Source organism: Aythya ferina (assembly GCF_964211825.1).
Source record: "Aythya ferina genome assembly, chromosome: 3".
In the NCBI taxonomy this organism is placed as follows: Eukaryota; Metazoa; Chordata; class Aves; order Anseriformes; family Anatidae; genus Aythya; species Aythya ferina.
Genome location: NC_140298.1, coordinates 65,393,171 through 65,413,890, shown reverse-complemented (window position 1 = coordinate 65,413,890; position 20,720 = coordinate 65,393,171). Strand labels below are relative to the sequence as shown.

The window sequence follows — 20,720 nt, the reverse complement described above, 5'->3', positions numbered from 1 at the left end:
GCTCCATCTTTGGACAGCAACATACCGAATGCAGCCAAAAAGAACTGAATGAAGGACTGCATCCAGATGACACAAGTCACTGTAACCAAAGGGTTGACTTCTAGGTTTGGCAAGGTTCATTCATTCACATGGCAACACTACCTTATCAGGTTACACTTGCTCTTCAGTAAATATAAACACAAAAATAGGTTTGGAAGATATCTCTCTGCCTTACAGTCCTTTAACTGTTAGATCTGGCAGTGTTGCCAGTCAGTGAGCAGACAGAAGTTGTTGCATCACCACTGTGACCATCCTTTCAAATATAACATGAGTTGCATATTGATAAAAAAAAAAATGCTAGCTTTACCTCTGTACTTACACTGAGTCTGAAAAAGATGAGTGATGTTTCTTCCTGTCTATTTCCAACAGAGGAAGAGTACAAAATACAGACTAGCTAAACCTAAAAGTTATTTGATCTTAACATATTTATGAAGCTCTCTCAGTAAGCACTAGTGGCAATGCCAACCTTCTCTCAGATAACTCAAAATCTGATGCACAAATATTGCTGGGACCTGAGTATTTACCAGATTTACCATCATGTAAATGTGGTTGGAATTTACCATTCTGGAAGTTCTAAAGCATTATCAGCTCACCTGCATTCAACACAGCCTAATGCAGAGGCTTGCAGAAACATCCGAATGGTTTCTCAACACGTCACCTGCACAAAACACTGTACTAACAATACTGGTCCCTACAGCTCTTGCTATATTGCTCAGAGCTAAGTGAGTATCTACACAGCACAGTCAATTTGCATGTCCTAAAGATATTTATATACAGAAGGTTTCACCCTTCCCAATAAAGCAGACTGTATTTGTTTTTCCTACCATTGCAGTCACAAAAGCATTTGATGTGTTGCTTCAATTTTCCAGCCTACTAGATTACAGTGGAACCACACAGATAAGAAATTCTCTGTGAAGATCCCAAGACTTCTTAAGACAGGCCTCTGCTCCATGGAGGTTATAACCAAGAAAAAAGTGCAATTTCAGGCATAAGTCTTACTATTACCACTTCATCAGCTCCATTTCCAGTCTGAGCCTAACCCTTTATTTTTTAATGCTGGAGACCTTCTTTTGGAAACAGATATGGTTGCATAAATACAGCCAACATGAGTTATCTGCTATCAAAATACTCAGACATTACTCAGTCACAGAAAAAAAGAAAAAAAAAAATCAGTAAAAAGTAAAAGTGGAGTATTGCTTTGGGGATTTGGTGTCATTTAATAACTAATTAACTACTGCTTTAAAAAAAAAAAAAAAAATCACAAATACACAAATCCTTCCTTTGGCCACACAACTAGAAATACTCTGCTCATCTTAATAATGCCTACCTATCACTTGTTACATTAATGTTGGACTGAAAGGCTGAAATATGCCAAGAACACAAAATAATATAGAAAATCATTTTAAAGAAGTAGGAAATCTCACTGTTTTTATTTCTTGACACAAGAAGTGTTTCCCTCACACAAAGGTTTTTTTGTTTGTTTGGTTGGTTGGTTGTTTTTGTTAGGGGGACAGATTCTTTGCTTTAGTTAACTGCAACACTGTAACTAGCTAGTAACGCCCTCAGAAACACATAGAAAAAGTGTTAGTATTCTTGGAAATACCTTAGGGAGATTCAGAAGACTTCTTGCAGTGCTAAATGCAGTAGTTGGAGATTTTCCACCCTTCTCTGAGTCCGGAGTTGGTTAAAGTCATTGCATTTGGTTTCCAAAGATCGTCTAAAAACAGGAGAACATGAAGTCTTACTGAAATTTGTCCCAGGTTGGCAAACAAGGGTTTTCAATGTTTAAAGTCACTTGCTACTTCTTAGGCACAATTGCTTCTGCTTTTGTAAACCATGGGTAACAGCTCATCTTTTATTTGTTTTCAGTCTCTCACAGAACCAGTTTGTTATGATTGCTCTCTCCTACACAAAAGCTGGTCAGGATTTCCAAACACCCTTCTGTTTGTTTATGGTAAACTGCTGTAAAAACATTTGCTTATTCCAATTCAGTGAAAGAATCTGGTAAATAAAAACACTAATTTAACAACTTTTATCCCTTACTATACAAAAGAACATCAGGCACCTTCAATCCATGTCTGTCTAGTCTGCACATATTCAATCCCAGGCAAAGCAGTCTGTTGCTATTCTGTCAAGATAGAAGAGGTACAAGTTCAGTAGCAAGACTGGCTTCTGTGTTTCCTTTTCTTGCCTGGTCTAGAACACGTAGAGACATTTCTGGGGTTACCTTTTGATTTTCATTTTACTTTTTTTTTCTCCTTAAAACTGACTGGTGTTGTGATCAGCTCTACGAGGAGTGCTGGTGAGCTGGTCCAGAGCACACCTCCACATTGATGCCAGCACAGCAGGGGTGCAGGGGGATCACAGGTACCTGAAGCTGATATTGCTGTAGAACATTTTGTACTGAACCATGACAGAAAGAGTAAGGTGAGACTGATCCGCAGCTTCTATTCAGCTGTTGTCCATCCATCCAGACAAGGAGTGTAAGGGATCATAGATTTCCATTAGATTTAAAAGATTTAATGGATCCATAGATCCATAAGAAACTCCCTTTCTTCTGACATAGTTTTAAAACGTGTATCAATGGAAAGAAATCTTAACTGAGAACAGAGAGCAGAGCTTTTTGTTTGGTTTTCTCTGTCAGATAAAACGCTCTGAGCTCAAGATTTTCTTCAACCTTTTCCCACCCCCCTCAGCTTGATATACACCTTTTCCTAATTTGGAGAAAAGCTTCTGTTTTAAGGAAGAAAATCTCCAAATGATCATCTTTTTTAAAAACCTTTGATCATTAATTGGGATCAGAAATATCATTAGAAACAAAACAGACAAGTGTTCAGACTTCTGACCTCATCAGTTCAAAGCAAAAGAAATGCTTCTGCCTGGTACCCCTGCCCTTCTTTTTTCTTCCCGCAGACTACATTCAACGGGCTCAAACAAACAACACCCTTCACCTCCACCTACCCTTAGGTCACCATGGCTACACCACTGCTTTTGTGTGCTTTTATTTTTTAAATAAAAGCATTCAGGACTTGGCTGGGTTTGCTGTGAGCTGCTTGGTAGTTACATAGTAATCTCTCCCACTACTGGGGCCAAAGAATAAAGGAGCCAGAAGATAAAGATGCAGCCTATGAAAATTCCTTCCTCTGGGTTTCTAGCAACCATTTTAAATATTCACACAACACAGACCAATCAGTGACAGGGGAAAACACAGAAACATAACATAATTCCCTGAAGCAAATTATGCCATCGAAGACACTTCCACTCCCCATCCCCAGTACGCCCCAGGCTCTGCCACAGATTTTTGCCTCAGAGCACAGCATCAGTTGTGTTTCCACCCTCCCACCAGCACTGCAGTGCAAACCCACTCACCGGCAGCTCACACAGCTACAGACATGCCATCACGGTGCCCACAGCAAGCTGAGGTACAGGCACAAGCCCCGCTCCACCAGCTCTGCTACACAAGCAGAGGGAGGTGGGAAGCAGGAGGTGTTCGTGTCTTAATCTGCCTCCAACAACAATGGACAGGGCTCAGAGATTAAAGCCTTGTTTCTCTTCACTTATCCAGCAGCACCACTAAAATCTATACAAGTCCAAAGTGCACAAGTTCCTCAGTAAAGATGATAATTACAAACAGTCTGTCTAGCAGCTTTCTACCCTGTAAGACATTTTAGAGCAATATAATAGATCCAGAATCCTGTGGAAAAATGAATAAGCTACAAGAAGTATGTACCACCCTAGTTTTGTGAATGACTTGTTCTCATCTTCAGAGTCCCCTCTGTCACTTGCACCCAAACAGCATGCTTCTGGCTGAATATACGCTTGAAGGTCTGGTCACACTGGTCCAAGAGAACTGCATGGGACAGAAGGCCAGTCCTGGCCACAGAAACATTTCAGAGTTTGACTTGCTTGCTGTAAAGCTGAACTTCTGTTTCTGTTCCTTCGTAAGTAAGCAAGTGAAGAACACTCAGTCTTTTCTTCTTCACCTTCCCACAGCTTCTATGTTTTTTCTACTCTTAGATGTGACCCCATTTGGAGGAAGAAAGAACATATGCAAAAAGAAGACACATGAGATTCCCTAGTTGTATTGCATCCCTCCATTTCCTATGCACCTTCCCATAAGTGAGTGCAGCAGCTATATCTGTATGCAACTCACCACAGACCGCAAGAGATGCAAAACGCAGTTCGATTCAATCTCACTGCGGATGGGCAGTGCGGCGCAGCTTTTAGTGTGCTCGGCAGTCCTGATGCACAAAGACCCTGACAGACAGAAGTTCTGTCCTCTCCCTGCTTGTTCGCCTGGTTTTTCTACTAATGGAAGGAAAAAATACATATGTATAAAGGAAGTTCTCCTAAGGAATATGACGCACAGCACATGTTATTATCCTACTAAAGAAGTTCCACACTTCAGGTCAGCCATCAGCTGTCCAGATCTCTCGTTTGATCTTCTCAGTTTACAGACGTCAAAGTCACAGTACTTTCCAGAAACTTCACCTCAGATCTTTCCTGTTTTATGCAACTAAAATAAAGGTCACTTTCACTCAAAGGAGGCTTTCAAAACCAAGTATAACACAGAAAAGAATGAATGCAAAGGATGCATCCCTTCGGAGTGGGAACCTTATGACTGTTGTTATTTATTTAAAGATACCATTTTAAAATCTATATTAGGTGGGGATGTATATGTATATATATAAACATATAAAACCATGCTCTACATATAAGCCTAGCTGTTTGAAAACAAGATCACTATCAGTCTTAGGGAACAGAACACATCCTGGAAAGAATGCATCCTACAAACCCCGATGACACTTTTCAAACACAGATTTTTATCTCTTCTCTCTTGATCAGCCAGGTAGAGCTCCAGTTTAGCTCACAAATGGCAGTAGCCCTTTGCATGTACTTCATTTAACCTGAGGTGAACCCTGATGGAAAATGTTTCAGACATAATAAGGCCATAAGCTTGCTCATGTCCACTTCAGAATTCATTATTAATCTAAGCAACGTAGCTTTCACTTAGCCAATCAGCATTTTTTTGCCGGTTTTCTGTTTGTTTGTTTTAAACCCACGCAGAACAGAAACCAAATGTTATCAACACAGCAGAAATGGACCTCAATCATTCTTACATATCACACCTTCAAAGTAAAAACCCCTTGTTGCCCAAAATAAAAACGCAGAGAATTTTTTGAAGCAGACTCTTACTGAACAGTAGAAGGAGAGGCTATTCTGGAGGCAAAAAGGGGTTAAAAAAATTGAAGATGGTAAGGTTCAGACTACCGGGGAAAAACGTACACATCCACATTTTTAAGACACATCTTAAGTAATCACAAATTCAGAAAAAAAATAAATAAATAGTAAATTAGGCTGCAACATCACACCTTCTATTCTGTCAAAACCCACCACTACATATATAATGCAATTCCTGTCAGGAAAAATAAAGACAAATGGTTGCAAAAGACACTCTTCAGAATAACCATAACCTTTAAGTACTGATGAATCAAAATATTTACAGTGTTTATCCCCCTATAAAGCTCATCCTCCACAATTAAAGTTCTTCAACACTACTGCAGCATATTGCTACAGAAATTTTGGCAGAACACATTCTCAATTTACATAATTGTTCAGAGTAGTCATCTAATTTAAAGAAAAATCATACATTTTCAAGTATTATTGATGTTCTGAAAGCCTCTGATTTATTTTTCTCATAACTTTACATATTCTGTTGCTTTCACACTACAGACAAATCTCTAACTGCTGATATCAAAGTCAATAGCTCCTTATTGGCATGAAAACAAACAGATTTTGTGTGGCATTTACTACCGGGACTTTTTTTTAAATGCCACCTTTAATTTCTCAAGCCAACTGAGAGATGTAGTCTGAAGGGTTAGCAACATAGGTATGTGTATAAAGACACATCAGTACTACCTGTGTTCCCACAGAGTATCTGCCCTTTATGTGACTTAGCTGACAGTGTGGAGCACAGAAGATATTCCAGCTCAGCTTTCCCTTGGGTGCAAAAGGTCTTCCCAGAAAGGATAAGGGATGGTAAGGGATGTCAAAGATTAGCTATGTCCACGTTTCTCCACAGCTGAAAGAACAACTATAAAAATAACAAGCCTGATAAAATCTTGACGAAACGTTTTTCCAATTCCACTCCTGGCCAGGCTGTACAGCAGTCTGTGCAAAGTTCTTTCATAAGTGCTGGAAATGACAAAGCCTGAGCCAGAACATAGACTAGCACCTGCCCAGGACACACTGTAGCTTCTTTCTGGCCTGCTTTAGATATTTCTCTTTCCACCAAAGCCAGGCCAATCCAGCATGGCTGGTCCACACATGAGCACTCACGACCAGGAGTTTCAAAGCTCTCCTGGTCTCCCAGTTCAAACTACTCAAATTCACCATCATTGCTCCACTTTCTTGTCCTGAAACTGCTTCCCAGAGTTGCCTGGAATTTCTTCCTGGACTCAGCAGGAATGCCCTTCAGCAATTTTCTCCTATGCATACTTCTTCTCAAATTAAAGACAGTAACTATTCAAAGCCCAAAATTCAAGTCAGATGCAAATCCCACACATGAGCCAACACACAACTTCTTTTAAATTACTTAAAACAGTAAGAAGTATCTGCTTTCTACTTTTCTTCAGAGATCAGAATTTGATAATAAAATTTCAAAGTTTCCTATGAAATCAAGTTAGTAAAAGACTGTAAAATAAAGAATCCCACCTACAAGCACGTCTTTCCAAAGGGTAAGCATATAGAATGGCAGAAGTAACATCAACCCTCTTTTGATCTCAAGTGACCAAAATGCTAACAGTCAGAACCCAAAGAACTGAAGATTTGAAAATTGCTCTGTCAAGGACCCTATGAGTCTTTCACTATTAAATATAGTTCTCAGTTCAAGAAACTGGGGAGAAATACCAAAAAGTTAGTAATTTTTGTGAAGGAAAAAAAAAAAAAAAAAAAAATTAAAAATCTGACTTCTGAAAAACAAATAATTTGTTAGGAATTGTTAGGAAAACCTTTGTAGTTTTCTATCTTTGACACTGTTCCTCCAAAAATCTCAAAAGAATTGAGGTATAAAAATTCAAACACAAGATTATTTTTTTTTTCTTTTCTGTTTCCAAACAGTTCTGGCATAATTGAAGGCCTCAGAGCATAGAACACACTGGAAAGTGCCATATGAAAGTCTTAAATCAATAAGAAATATGAAGAATTTTATATATATATACTAAAAAGAACTAAAATGAGACAACTACAAGGTTACTGTAGGTGAGCATAATGACAGTGGACAACATTCACATTCAGTTGGTTTCTTCTGGAACTGTCAACTGTTCTTGCCTGAGCATTTAAATGAATGTCATTTTTCACTTCAACCAACTCTCATTTCTCACCCAATTTATAATTTATCACTTCCCTGAACTCACGGGGCAACAAATTATTGCCATTCTTGATCGTTAAGTCAATCACACTCTAGTCAGCAAAGTCAACCCAAAACATCAAAGCAGTGCCATGAATTTCATACAGATTCCTTTTTGCTACATTGTAGAAGCTCATCATCACTGTCAGAAGCTACATTAAATCTGTACCTGATTTTTCAGACAGAAGCAACATGTTCTGAATCAAAAAAGAAAATGGAGATAACAAAAAATGTCATATTTTAAAGTGAATATGTTGCATTTTCTCCAGATAAGTCCAGCTCACTTCGCTTTGCGAGGACCTACTGAAGAACAGGCCTGTACAAGCCTGAGTTTCCATCTGCTACAAGTGTTTCAACCATACTTCTCCTTATTGTGAACTGCAGATTTATTGGTCCCCTTATTACTAACAGAACGATCAAAAGGTAATAAAACAAAACAAAAACCTCTTCCTTGACGTTATTAAAGCATTTTATTTTCATTAATTCAAATCCCAAGCCAAATTCACTTATACATGTAGCAATATACAGCCTTTTTAACAGGAGTTGCCATCTCAAACACAGCTGCTCATGCCCTTCTTACAGGGCAGACAGACCCAAAAAGATTACAGCTCAGTTCATAGGTGCCAAGGAATCTCGAGTTTGTTGTCCGAGGAAAAACTCTACATTTTCTGTTCAGGGCCAATTCAAAGTCCAGACACTTCTGAGCTTGCTTTCAAAAGCAAATCTCCAGAAATTTAGTTTTTGCATACACATCCTTACTTTTAGAATATCACATGGTTTTCTAGCAGTAAATACAATGATATTGCATGATATTCTGGGTGGTTCAGTTAGTATGCTAATTTATGAAGTGTCAGATAAATAGCACCTCAGTTTCCACGTTGAAATTCCATTCCTTAAAAGCACTTCCTCGCTCTTAGGACTGAATGCAAGACATACCTTCAAATCTAACTGGATCATTTCTGAAGAAACCCAGATGCCACTTCTTCCCCTCTACTGTCCCCCCTTTTAAATATTAGAAGTAATATTTTCCCCACATCTGCCAAATCAATATATATCCAAACACACATTTTCTCCATGCATACTTATACAGCAAGAAACAGGGACTTTTGTTGCTCATATGCACTATAAATCACAACCTTAATGATATTTTTATCAACAGTGTGAGCACCTAAGAGAATCTTATGTTTAAGAGGTGTTAATTGGTATGACTGCATTATTTTTAGTGCCCTACTAAAGCGAGAGCTCTTTATTCTGGAGCAGTTTCTCGCAGTACCCATACCTCACTTCGTACCTCATACATAATAACTGCAAAGTGCTTTGCAGATACTGTCAAATTATTCACGATCCGAAACACAGACAAAAGATGAAAGGAATTCTCCTGGAATACTTTCAGTGTTAAGCAGAAAATTCTCTATTCATTTGCAAACTGGCACATAACAGGGGGATCATACTGAGTAGCTACATATCGGTAGATCTTTAAGCAACTGCGGTTACCATATGATTTGCTCAGCGTATCACTCGATTTCTGGAAGTTTTAGGTAAATAATAAACTTTGTTTCTGGATGAAAACCACCAACCAGTTGGTGAGCACCCTGCGGAGGCCTTGCCCCTGCCAACACAAGCGGGTCCCAGAGTAATCCTTCACCCTCGGTGCCACCCCTAGCAGCGGCCTCTGGGGCTAATTTTTAATGACTAAATGAATGCTGCCCTTAGTATTTATTTATGCAAGTGAGACTAACTCCAACCCGCTTCAGAGATGTTCTCCTACACCTTACAAAACCAGGAGGATTTATAACAAGCTGTAAGGTCCGATTTTGGTGTTTTTATTAGGTGTATGCGCCCTACTCGCTCGGCTCCCCACCTGCAGCTTCCCTCGCCGTGCCGCTCCGAGCCGCAGCCCCCTGCCAGCGGGGCGATGTGGCGCATTTAAGCAGCAGAGAGGAGCACGAAGAGCTCGTTTCCACCGCTCGGCTCAGGGGCTGCAGGTCCGGAGAGGGCTCCTTACCCGGCTATGCCTTACACGGCATCCTGCCCTACCCGGCTGGGATCCCCACCTCTTCCATCTCGCCCCGACCCCGCAGGACCCAAGCCGAGGAGGGCGCCCCAGGGGCGGGCGCTGCTGCTTGATCCGTCCCCGTGGCAACAACCAAACGCACTCCCCCCCCCTCACCCTCATCCTCACCACCACCACCTCGGCTCCCCGGGCACCTCCAAAACCCCGGCTGGGTGCCGGCCGCCGGCTCACCTCGCGGCAGGTGCCTCTCAGCCCGCTCCGACGGCGGCGGCGGGGCGAGGGGTAGACGAGGCCGCCGAGCCGCAGAGCCGCCGGGCCGCCTGTGCGGCTCTGCCCGAGCGGGAGGAGCCTGCCCGCGCCGCCCCGCACCGCCCCGCACCGCCCAGCGCCCGCGGCCGCCGAGCCCCCGCCGAGCCCGGGGCGGGTGGGCCGCACCTGAGCGGGAGCAGCCGGGATCCTGCCGCCGGTTCCCGGCCGCTGACCTTGCTCCCGGGGCCGCCAGCCGCCGCTGTGGAGCGGGAGGAGGCCCGGCAGAGCCCCTGGCGTAGCCCCAGGTGTAAAAGCGGCATGCTGTGGTCTTTTCCTTTGTATTTTTCCCCCAGACGCTGTCTGTGGGGGGACACAGTAGCAGGCTTTGCAGTGAGGCTCGATAATGCTCAGCAGTTTTTCTTGCCTCTTGAAACTGAGGTGGTGGGAGCTTTTCTCCCCCTATCCTCTGACTGATCTCATGATCGTGAAGAACCTTCTACACACCAGAAATTAAAAAAAAAAAAAAAAAGAAAGAAAAAGGCAAAATAATTAATGATTAGTGAGCCACTCTTACAATTCGGCAAGAGCAGACATTGCTGTACTACTATTTAAATAATTCTACTATGAATAAATTCTACTAGAATTTATGAAGCAGAGTCCACGTCCTGCCACTGGATTTTTTCAGGAGTCAGTTCTTGTTTTCTCATCTGTATGGTTAATACAAAAAAAAAAAAAAAAGTAGATCCCCAAAATCTCTGCCTCCATTTCCAATATACTTTCCTACTAAATTGTATGTGTATGTAGCATCACAGGATTTCAAGCCTTTTTCAGCTGACAATGCCCAAAACATTTCTCAGAGTCTGGGCCTTTAGCTAAGCCTGACAGATGAGTTGTTCTACTTTGAGGTGTCCACTAAAGGGATCTAAAAAACAAAACAAAACAAACAAACAAACAAAAAACATAATGAAAAATAAAACCAATTCCCCCTCTGCAGAGCAGACAGTGAAAGCTGCAAAGTCCATTCAGAGAGTGCACAGCACCAGATGCTGAGTATGACGCCTTTTGTGCCGTGTGCTGTTTCAAAACAGAGGCATAAAGACAAGGCCACTGCTTCTTATCTGGGCCAGTTAACTCATGTGCAATGCAAAGCTGTTGTGGTCACATTACCAGGGCTATTTTGCTCTGTGTCAGCTTAAACATGTCCACACCTTGCTGCACTGCACAGTGTGGACGTGACAATGTTACGTGATGAACAGTCTCCCTGTACTCAGTCACTTCTGAGCCCATGTGCCTAGAAACTCAGCAGGTACTGGAGTGCCAGAGTTGCAGGAGGCAGAGTGCTGGTGGCAGAGGTGAGCAAAACGGGAGCAGTGGGCAACTGACTGGCCTCTGAGGGGCTGAAAAATTATTTCAAGGCAGGCACTGCTTTGCCTCTGCCCCTGAAGTGGCTACACGGAGAAAGCACAGGTAAGAACATCCAGGTAGCAGTGTGGTGCTGGCCTTTTAATGCCTTTCAACAAAATACAAGATTCAATTAGTGAGAGCAGTCTGAAGCAGCCACAAACGTTGACAACTTACGCATATTTTATAGGTCACTTCCTATCCTGTCCATCAGCAGCTAATATATTTGGATTAGTTGTATCAATGCCTTTGCCTCTGTTAAAGAATTGGTGTATGCAGAAGTTTCATATATGCCTTTTTTCAAAGATTACAAAATAAGGCTCTGCCATTTGATAGTAAAGCTCAGCTGTAGAGGATGACTGAGGAGCATATACATTTACATGGGTTAGGAACAGCATTAAATATCTTGACACTAGTGGTGGAAATTATTCTCAAACTAACCTGCCAGTCTCAGAATAACATGAAGAAATGTGCTACTGTGTCTGATGAGATGGAGGGCCACAAAAAGAAATTAATATCTTCTTCAGATACCACAGTCTCACTGAAAAAAAAAAAATAATAATAATACAGGAAGAAAAAGCCAGTGTTTTTTCTCAGTTTCAAAGTACTGTGAGAATTTAAGAAAAAAAGTGGAAATGGCAAGGCTGTGTATACACAGAACACAAACTTGTGATTCAAAGCAAATTTATTGTCTCTGGATAATTTCCTTCATGGGCTAAAGGACATAAATGGTGAAAACAAGAAGATCCTGGTGGAACCCATTCTATTCTATATATAGTCTATTCTCAGCAATTTAGCAATCTCACAAATGTGTCTCAGGATACTGGTAAATGGAGTGAATTTAAAACTTCTTAGTTAGTGGGCTTTGTGGATCAGCAGCGTTCCTCCTTCAGCAATGAGAAACAGCAGCTTCAGTGTCTATAAAAGCAAACAAGATTTATGATTGAGTTCGGTATTTTGTATTGGATATTTTGTTCTGCATTAAGTTGCAGTAGATGTGGTTTGGAATTTCTACATCCTATGAACAGATCTCACAGTAGATTTTATTATATGCATATCAATAATACCAATAGGTTTTCTTTTGTGTGTGTGTAAAGACACCTGACAAACTGCTGGCACTGAAATGAGCTAATTGACTATTTTACAAGCCATGTCACCCGTGAGAGCTATAAACCAGCAGCCTATACTGACCTTAAAAAAAAATAGAATATGTCACGTTGCTGCCAGCCATGTTTAGGATCTCCACGTCCACACTCATTTAAAGGCCTGACATGAATGACTGCTAAAAAAAGAATCTTCTTATTGATTTCCAGTATGTGCTCACTAAAAGCCAGTCAATAAGTAAGAACTTATTCAAAGAGTGGAATTGCACTATGGCTATTGAAAGCTGGGAGCGAGACAGAACACGATTCTATGTAACAGGGAAATGGAATGGATTTATGGTTTATATCTTCTCTCAAGAGCAATCGTGAATTGCAGCTTCTGCCATCTACAAAGTGCATGACTGCTAGAGCCAAAAAAAAATGTCTTGTAGACAGAAAAATAAACTTGTCAGGCTCTTTTATTCTATGTACATATATAAGTTTATACTGCTACAAATATACTCCCTTAGATATTTTTTATAAGTCTGACTCCAAAGATTGGCATCAATGTAATTTCTTTATCACTGCAACATATGGCAGTCTTCCCTGCTGCCAAAACATGGCCATGTTTCAGCCTCAGGGTACAGCTGGGTTGAACTTAAAACTGAGACTGTTTTCAAACATAGATTCAGAATTTTATTTTGCTCCTTCTGACACCATAAAGGAAAAGTAAACTCAAAATTCCATCTCTGTGCTGGCACTGGAGCCTCCATGAACACCACAGTGCCTAGTGGCACTAGTTGGTAGCAGAAGAAAAAACAAGTTTTACCCAACCATGCTAGGAAGAGTATTTGCCCTGTAGTTTTTCGATAACATTTAAAATGACAAATAGCCAATACTGTCTCAGGATCATATGTCACTCACCTATCTACACTGAAGACTTCTTCAGATCCCAGCCTGGATTTGGAAGATTCTGAATCTCATGGTGATTTATGGTGAGTTTCCTGCATAACCACAAATTACAGGAATCTATTCTTGTGCAATCAGTGTAAAACTGTCTGTTCTCAGAGGCTCTTTACATCTCATCCATGCTTAATCCATAATTTCCTCTTTGCAAAGCTGAATGTAAACCTGCTGTACTAGTACATTACCTCAACATTCTGAAAATCAGCCAGATAGACATAGCCAAATCCTAGTTACATTTGAAAGTATACCAAATACTGCCATTTTGAGTAAAATCAAGCACTACACTAAATTCTGAGTAGTTTGCTCAGCTGAGCATTTTCCAAATAATATGGCAATACCACAATCATATAAAGCAACCAAACAGAACAAGGGTCCAACATCAGAAAAAAAAAAAAAAAAAAAAAGGAAAAATATGTGTGTATGTGTGCATGTGTGCAATCTTACTCTCCAACCTTGCAGCTAGGGCTAGAAGAAAACCCCTATGTGCCTCAGGTTTCCTGCTTATTGGGTGGAGCTGGCAAACATCAATTGCATGACAGCACCCGCATACAAGAAGCCCAGTAGGCACAAGAAAACAGGTAAGGGAGTAACTATTCCCTTCCCAATAGCAGATATATAAATAGTAGTGTTAGCTATAACACTGGAGATGTCTAGGTTAGTGCATTGACCTGGTTCTTTTGGAACAGATTTAGTTGGATGCAATGACATTCCTTACTGAAAGAAGGAGGTGTCCTGATGGGTAGTAGGATGCTAAAGGTCCTGTTTTGATCCTTATGATGCTTGCCCTGATGTGCATGTTGTTCTGAATGCAACTCTAGATGCAGCACTTAACATTTGCAGAAAGGAAAAAAGGAAGAGAAGACAAGAAACTAATGAAACAGTTCTCTAAACAAGCCTCTTAGTACTGTTGACAGGTAAAGTGCTGGCCACTGAAAGTTAATATTTTTTGTTGCTGTTCCTCCATCTATCTCCCTTTTCTAGATCCCCCCTCCTCCAAAAGATTTTTTTTTTTTTTTTTAAAAATACACATCCTCAATGCCAAAGAAAAGTTTGGCATGGCTCAGGCTGAGGCTGCCTTAAACAAAATCATTCTCCGCTTCTGAACTGTTGAAATCAAAATAGTCTGGCATGTTAAATGTGACAATCCACAGCTTTTATTTCTGTGAAGTAGGAGGTGTATTTCTAACATCAAGCAAGCATATTTCATTGCTCTGAAACTGTAGTCTAGAGAAGCTAAACTGTAGTAATAGAGCAGCACCACTTAGCATGGGGCTGCTCCAAGAGCAGCTGGAGGCTCTGCTGTCTGAGATGTCCCATGCCAGGGGTAAAGGATGACAGTATGGTTGGCAGGGGTAGAAACCAGAGGAAAATGGTCAGGAAGAGGGAGAGAGACATAAACTATGGCAGGAAGAGATTCCCCAAATAATGGTGGATGTAGATGTACTACAGATATCAGTGATAGGAGGTCTCAGCTAATTCAAGCACCTCAATGTCTGGTCTGAGACCCCTGCACTTTGCAGCTCCTCCCAGGTTGTACACTGGAAGCAGAAGACAATCTAGTTGACAGCTTGAAGTTGAAATCTTTAGTCTCCCAAAGCCTACCTGTGCTCATGTGCACAACTGGTGTTGTATCAGTGGAAGGAAGAGGTTTTGTGCTCATGCTGGTAGCAAAAGCAGGTCAGACCAAAGATTCGCCTAACACAGTGAGATTGAATCCTTGCAGGTTGATTTTCCAGTGCTTAACTCGTCAGTTAAGGAACAGTAGAACTGGATAAGTTAGTTTCTGGACCAGCTAGTTTCCTAACAGGAATCTGTTGTAATAGAAAGCAATTTTTAACCAGGTAATTGGCAATAGAAAGTGAATGCAAGTTCCACATCTGAAAATTAGTTTGTTTTGCATTTCATATGTATACCAGTAGGGACAAGGTGTTGACTGTAACATATATTCTTCTGTATAAATTTGCCATGTTTTGTCTATTTGCATTCTCCTCATTATCTTGCCACTGAGGTATGTGAATGCTGCAAGAGCCACTCTAGCATGTCTCTGACAGGGTATTCTGTTCCTTTCTCTTCCATCTGTATAATTGCCCCACAGATGTGAGATTCGGGTGCAGTTCTCTGATGGGTTCATGTGTTCTTCCTCAACAATTTGTTAGGCTGGTTAGGCTGCATGTGTGCTGGGCTGTAATCTCACCTGCATTTGGGATCATGATAAAGGACAAGAAGCAGCACTCCATACACCAAATACTAGGTGGACTGCTTACTCCACATGGCACAAGACTTGCCTTATCTTGATTTAGGTATGCTAAATGTTACTCCATCCAGTATATGTGGGAATAGGTATGTGTGTATGTATTTGGAGCTGAAGTTTCAATATATATCTCAGTACATAACTGGAGGATTTTTAGCAGGGACACTAACCTACAACATGCCTCTTTTTATCACTACCAAAAAAAAAAATATCAGAGAGAAAAAAAAATACAAATAAAGCTTGAATGGAATTCACAGAGTGACAGTTGACAACTATCTGGAGTTCAGATGAAGCCTGTTGAGTTCATTTGGGATGAAGACACCCACAGATACGGCATTAAACCTCAAAATTAGAACACAATGAATTACCTTCACGTCAACAAACAGCATCAAATACTGCAATATGGAGAAATAGTGCCTTGTTTCAAGTGTTCTGTATCAGCTAGTCTGGAGCCTCTCTTACAGATGGTTCTTAGTCTCTCATAGCTGTGCTTGCATTTGTTGCCACATAAAAAGAGTTTAAAAGTATGTTCCTACCTGTAAGGTTCCATAAAATTGAACACACGCTATTAGATTGCAGCCTTAAATTGCTCCTGTTAAGCATGCAAAAAAAAAAAATTAAAAAAAAATGCTTGGACATAGCTTCAGGATGACAGATTCCACTCTGGCAACCAGGCACCTTGTGCATGTTGTCTGCTCAGACAGATAGCAAGTCCTAACAGCACAAAGGGTACTAAAAGGTAAGAAGGCATCGAACTTCAAGATGTGCTTCTGATCTAGGAAGAAGTCTAAATCCTATTTAAGGTTAGTAGGAGTGATAATCTACTTCCATTCCAGGTACAGTCAAATACCTTTTTTTTTTTTTTATTCCACCCGAAACAATAGAAGTCATTGCTCAGATCACCCAGCAGAATGACAGGACTGGAGTGGAAATTGAACTATCTGGTCTGAAACCAGGATTTGGCTGGGGGGTAGCTCTGTGCAGCTGAGAGAAATCGACAAAAAGCAGCAGGGAGGGAGGCAGTTCATGGAAGTTATTACAGGAAACATTTGGCTTGTGACAGCAGGGGCTGTAGATGACAACAGGCCCTCCTCTTCATAAAAGCAACAAGGGACTGTGTGTGTGTCTGTGCATGTGTGTAGATGATGTCTGTTGGGGGCCTGAAACCATGAGCATGGAAACTGTCTCCTGTCTCCTGCTGTGCTCGGAAAAAATGGGGTTGTCTGTATGTTGCTTGAAAGGAACAGGACTCAGAGGAGCCAGATTCCTTCAGAAAAGCAGTTGAAGCCATCATCTGGTTCTCCTAATGGAAGCAACCTGCAAAGTCAGCCCTATTGGATAAGAGTCTAGCACTAGAACAAATACTGTTGCCATTCAACTCCCAGTCTCCAGGAACAATAAAGAAAACGTAAGTGTGATCATCTCCGGCAAACACAAGTAAGTCATTAATAAAATGGTAAGCTGTAAAAAGTATTGATGTTCAAACTTTACAGCGTTTAGCTCTTATTAAGGAAAAAGGAACATATTTTCACAATTTTTCTCTATTTTTCATAATACCTTTTACTTACACTTCAGCTTACTATATTTTATTCTTTTTAATCTCAACATTTTCAATTTATATAGTTCAATAAAAAAAATGTATTCAGTTGTGACACAGAAAGAGACAGAACACATCTGAAAAAAAGACTAAATTTTAGCAAGAGGTGTAACTACTGTTTTAAAAACTGCAGTGTTACTTTCCACTCCATTTTCTAAACTATACTAGGAAATGATGGAAGATCCTAAAATACATATGAATCAGTAGACCAAAAAAAAAAAAAAAAAAAAAAAAAAGGTCCTTTAAAACAGAAAATAATTGCTTTTTTATTGCCATCTGCAACAATCTAACCTATACAACATTCATTTTATGAGAATATCCATGCAGAATGTGCTGTAATCTGCTTGTGCTGATCGCTGGTATTCTACATTTCAACACTGGAAGAGAGAGAGCAGATTCAAAGATCAATGCTCTTCTGTCTACAGCACAGGCTGTAACTCTGCTCCTGTTCCCCATGCCCAGAGAGGAAATATAATACCTCCATAGAGGGGTAAGAATAAGAAGAAAACACTATATCATTATGGCAATTAACCATTACAAGCGAACCCACATTTTCCAAACATTAAGGTACTAAAGAACAACAAATAATTTCTCATGTTCCCTCTGATGTCTGAACGGAGGGTAAAAATCTAAGATCTTGTGGGTTTGTGAGGTGGAATTTCCCCTGGTATGAAGAGGAAACTGCCACTAAATGCCTTGCAGGGATTTTTCCTAGAGTCTTGCAAGGGATTTTATGCCAGCATGAGGCTGTCCCATGTCACTGTTGAAGAGAAGCTTAAACCCTACAGAGTTCTCAAGCTGATGCCCAGGAACACTGGTTTTGCACTATCCTATGCGTATAGGAAAGTGTGGTTGATTTATCTTGATCCTAAAGGTGTCTTACATAAAGAACCCTGCCTTCAAGGAGTCTCAGTAAACTCACATTCATGTACTAAGACATAATGCTGGAGCTTTGAAGCTTAATTATGCCCTTATTATGCAGCCTAAAAATGAACTTTTAGTACCTAAAGGTAGAACCTCTTTAAATAACTTGGGACCTCTTTTATGGTCTTTTTTTGTAGCCCCCAGAGCAACCTGACACTTATATATAACACATATATTTAGACACTGTATCTCTATACATAATTAGTTAATGGGATTGTTCAGAATTCATCTGTGCCCCACGTGCTTCCCGCAGATTTCTGATGCTGTGGAAAGACACGCACAAATGTCTCTCTAACTTCGGTGATGAATTCTTAATACTGGTAGCCACGAGTTGTATCACAGAGTTCTTGCTTCTCTGATGTATTCTCTACCAAGACAACTTGTGTACACCATACACCAGCTCCCAGGGAAATGGTAATACACACAAATGAAAAGGAGAAGGCTCAGAAGTTGTAAGGAAGCTTTACTGGAAAACCTATATTGATTGTAATTTATTTATTTATTTGTTTATTTATTTGTTTATTTATTGTACTACTGTGCACAAACTACAATATTTAGGAATAATACAAAACTAAGTAATACAACACAGCAGTATTTGTCTCAACTACCCCTTCCTCTGTGGACTAATCAGCCAAACCCCAGACATTGCTTATATACATTAATGGGCACTGCTGCATTAGGTATAGACCAAATCCTTTGTAGTGGGCACTAGTGCTAGTGCAACAGTCGTTTTTTCTGCAATACATTGCAATAATTGATATTGACTTATTCCTAAGTCAAATACATATATATATATATATTATATTTTATGGTAAATGAAACAACTGGAGAACACTCAGGGAAAAGTCTGTTTTCCCCTGATCAGCAATATGAGCACATGTAGTCTCAGTGTTTCTAGTTATGGCTCACACAAGGTGTTTCAGAGTAAGATGTAGAACAAACAATGAACCAGCCCAGCCAGATGATAACAGTAGATAGTTATGAGAATTTTCCCCTAGGGGGATTTCCTTCCTCACCCTCACTGGATCAACCCCAAGCATGAGAATTTTTTATCAGTTTCAAATACAAGTTTTTCTCTTTTGCCTTGGGTTCCTTCCTATTATTTTCTTTCCTATTTATCCTCTCCTGTATTACTGTTACTGAAGTCTATAGGAGTTTATATGTTAGGTTTTATGATTTTAAGGTAGCCCCTAAACACTTACTATTTAACATATGGAGGCAAGTGAATATAATCACAAATTGAAGGAAAATGTTTGGTTTTGAATCAACAAGACTTGACTATAGTAATCCTAATGGTGGATGCATACCTTATAAAACATAGATGATAGTTTCTCATTTGTTTCTTGGACTAAATGCTAAATTATTATGATGTATTTCTCAAATCATGCTCTGTATCTATCTCATTTTCTGGTAATGCAATGTTACACATTCTGCCTTACTTCAAGGCTTTTACTTAAGAGCTTTTAGGTTGTAACCCTACGGTCACATTTTCTTTGCCCTGCAGTCCTGTAGCTTCCCCTAATGAAAGCCTCTTCTACCATTAATGTAGATACACTTGCTTCTTGGAAAGAGGAGTTCTCAGAATTGGTAGAAATGGCTTATGGAAGCAACCTGGAAAGATGTGTAACTTCAGGACAGTAATCCTCAAAGCTTTGCAGAGCATCCCTTTGGGGTGCCAGGCAGAATTTAGGTACTGTAGATCTAGAAAAATGCAGGTACAGGACAGGGGCTAAAATGCTACTTACCCAGCATAACAGTGATTAAGCCACTTCTATATTCTAACTTATTAAACTATCATGACTTCTCCAGCTTTGTAAGACTTGGTTGGAACCAACTTCTATTAGGTGAGAGCTGGTCAATCTGCAGCTTGAAGTCACAGTGACTTTTGCCCATTCCCTGCTTACAGTCTCTGCACTGACAGAGGGTGGATCTGCTGCTCAGGATCCCTCTGCTCTTCTACTGCCAAAAGCATCAGAATTAAAGGATGGAAAGCCAAACCCATTCGGCTCCCCATCACATAGACATTTTGCTCTTGACTTTTTCAAGTGAATCACCAAGGACTGTCATTTATGTTATCCTATACCAGTCACAGCTGCACAAAAAGAACATGTAATTTGCACAGAAAATACTCAAGTTAGCAATATTAAAGTATTACTTTTTAGCAATAACTAAGATGCATTTGTTTCCACAGGGCATTGCATTGATTTGGGTTGACATTTTTTAAATGTTCTTATAGTTTAAGAGAGTTGCATATCCTGGGTTTTCACTACTTAATTTCATAGTAGATCTTCATATATATAACACAAACTGAGTCAGAAAAAAATGTGAATTTAGCATGTGGAACAGAACTCTGTGAGTGAAAACAAAGACCATGTTAAAGTCTCTTGATGAATAACATGGCAAAACACATCTAATTGCTATAATTAATTAATGACAGTACAAGCCTGCATCATTCTCAAATATGCTGGCTCCTACTGTACATTTCCAAGTCAAAGTAACCTGTTAATTGAGATTATAATGATTAGATAGAAAAGCTGTTAAAGATGACATCAGGTATACAAAGCCACAGTCAATCAGGAGGATGTAAATGTAGCATCTTTGAAATGAAAATTATTCGACAAGGCGCTAGTAACACCTGTGTCAGTGTGTGAGCCTGTAAACGTGGGCTTACTACATTCTCCATGTACTTCATCCAAGTAAGGACTGACAAAAACTCTTTAAATAAAGCACTGCAGCCACCTAGCCTTGAAAAGATGCAACTGTTTAGTAGCTCTCTGATCATAGCTTGG

General features: G+C 40.2%; 1 protein-coding gene across 16 annotated transcripts in view; it reads right to left on the bottom strand.

Annotated features, from left to right (window-relative positions):
* KLHL32 (kelch like family member 32) overlaps nt 1–9,900 on the bottom strand; it is a 123,421-nt gene extending 113,521 nt beyond the window's left edge. For 3 of the 16 annotated variants that reach the window (XR_014690668.1, XR_014690669.1, XM_084512314.1), the window contains exons 1-2: nt 9,693–9,899; nt 1,643–1,756 (exon numbers count right to left, since the gene is read on the bottom strand). The gene's annotated coding sequence lies outside the window, so the exon portion shown is untranslated. Of the gene's footprint in view, nt 1–1,642; nt 1,757–2,104; nt 2,170–9,308; nt 9,327–9,692 lie in introns of those variants that run through there. The other 13 variants (XM_084512322.1, XM_084512321.1, XM_084512308.1 and 10 more) reach the window with 11 other exon arrangements.
* Between the last annotated feature and the right edge of the window lie 10,820 nt (nt 9,901–20,720).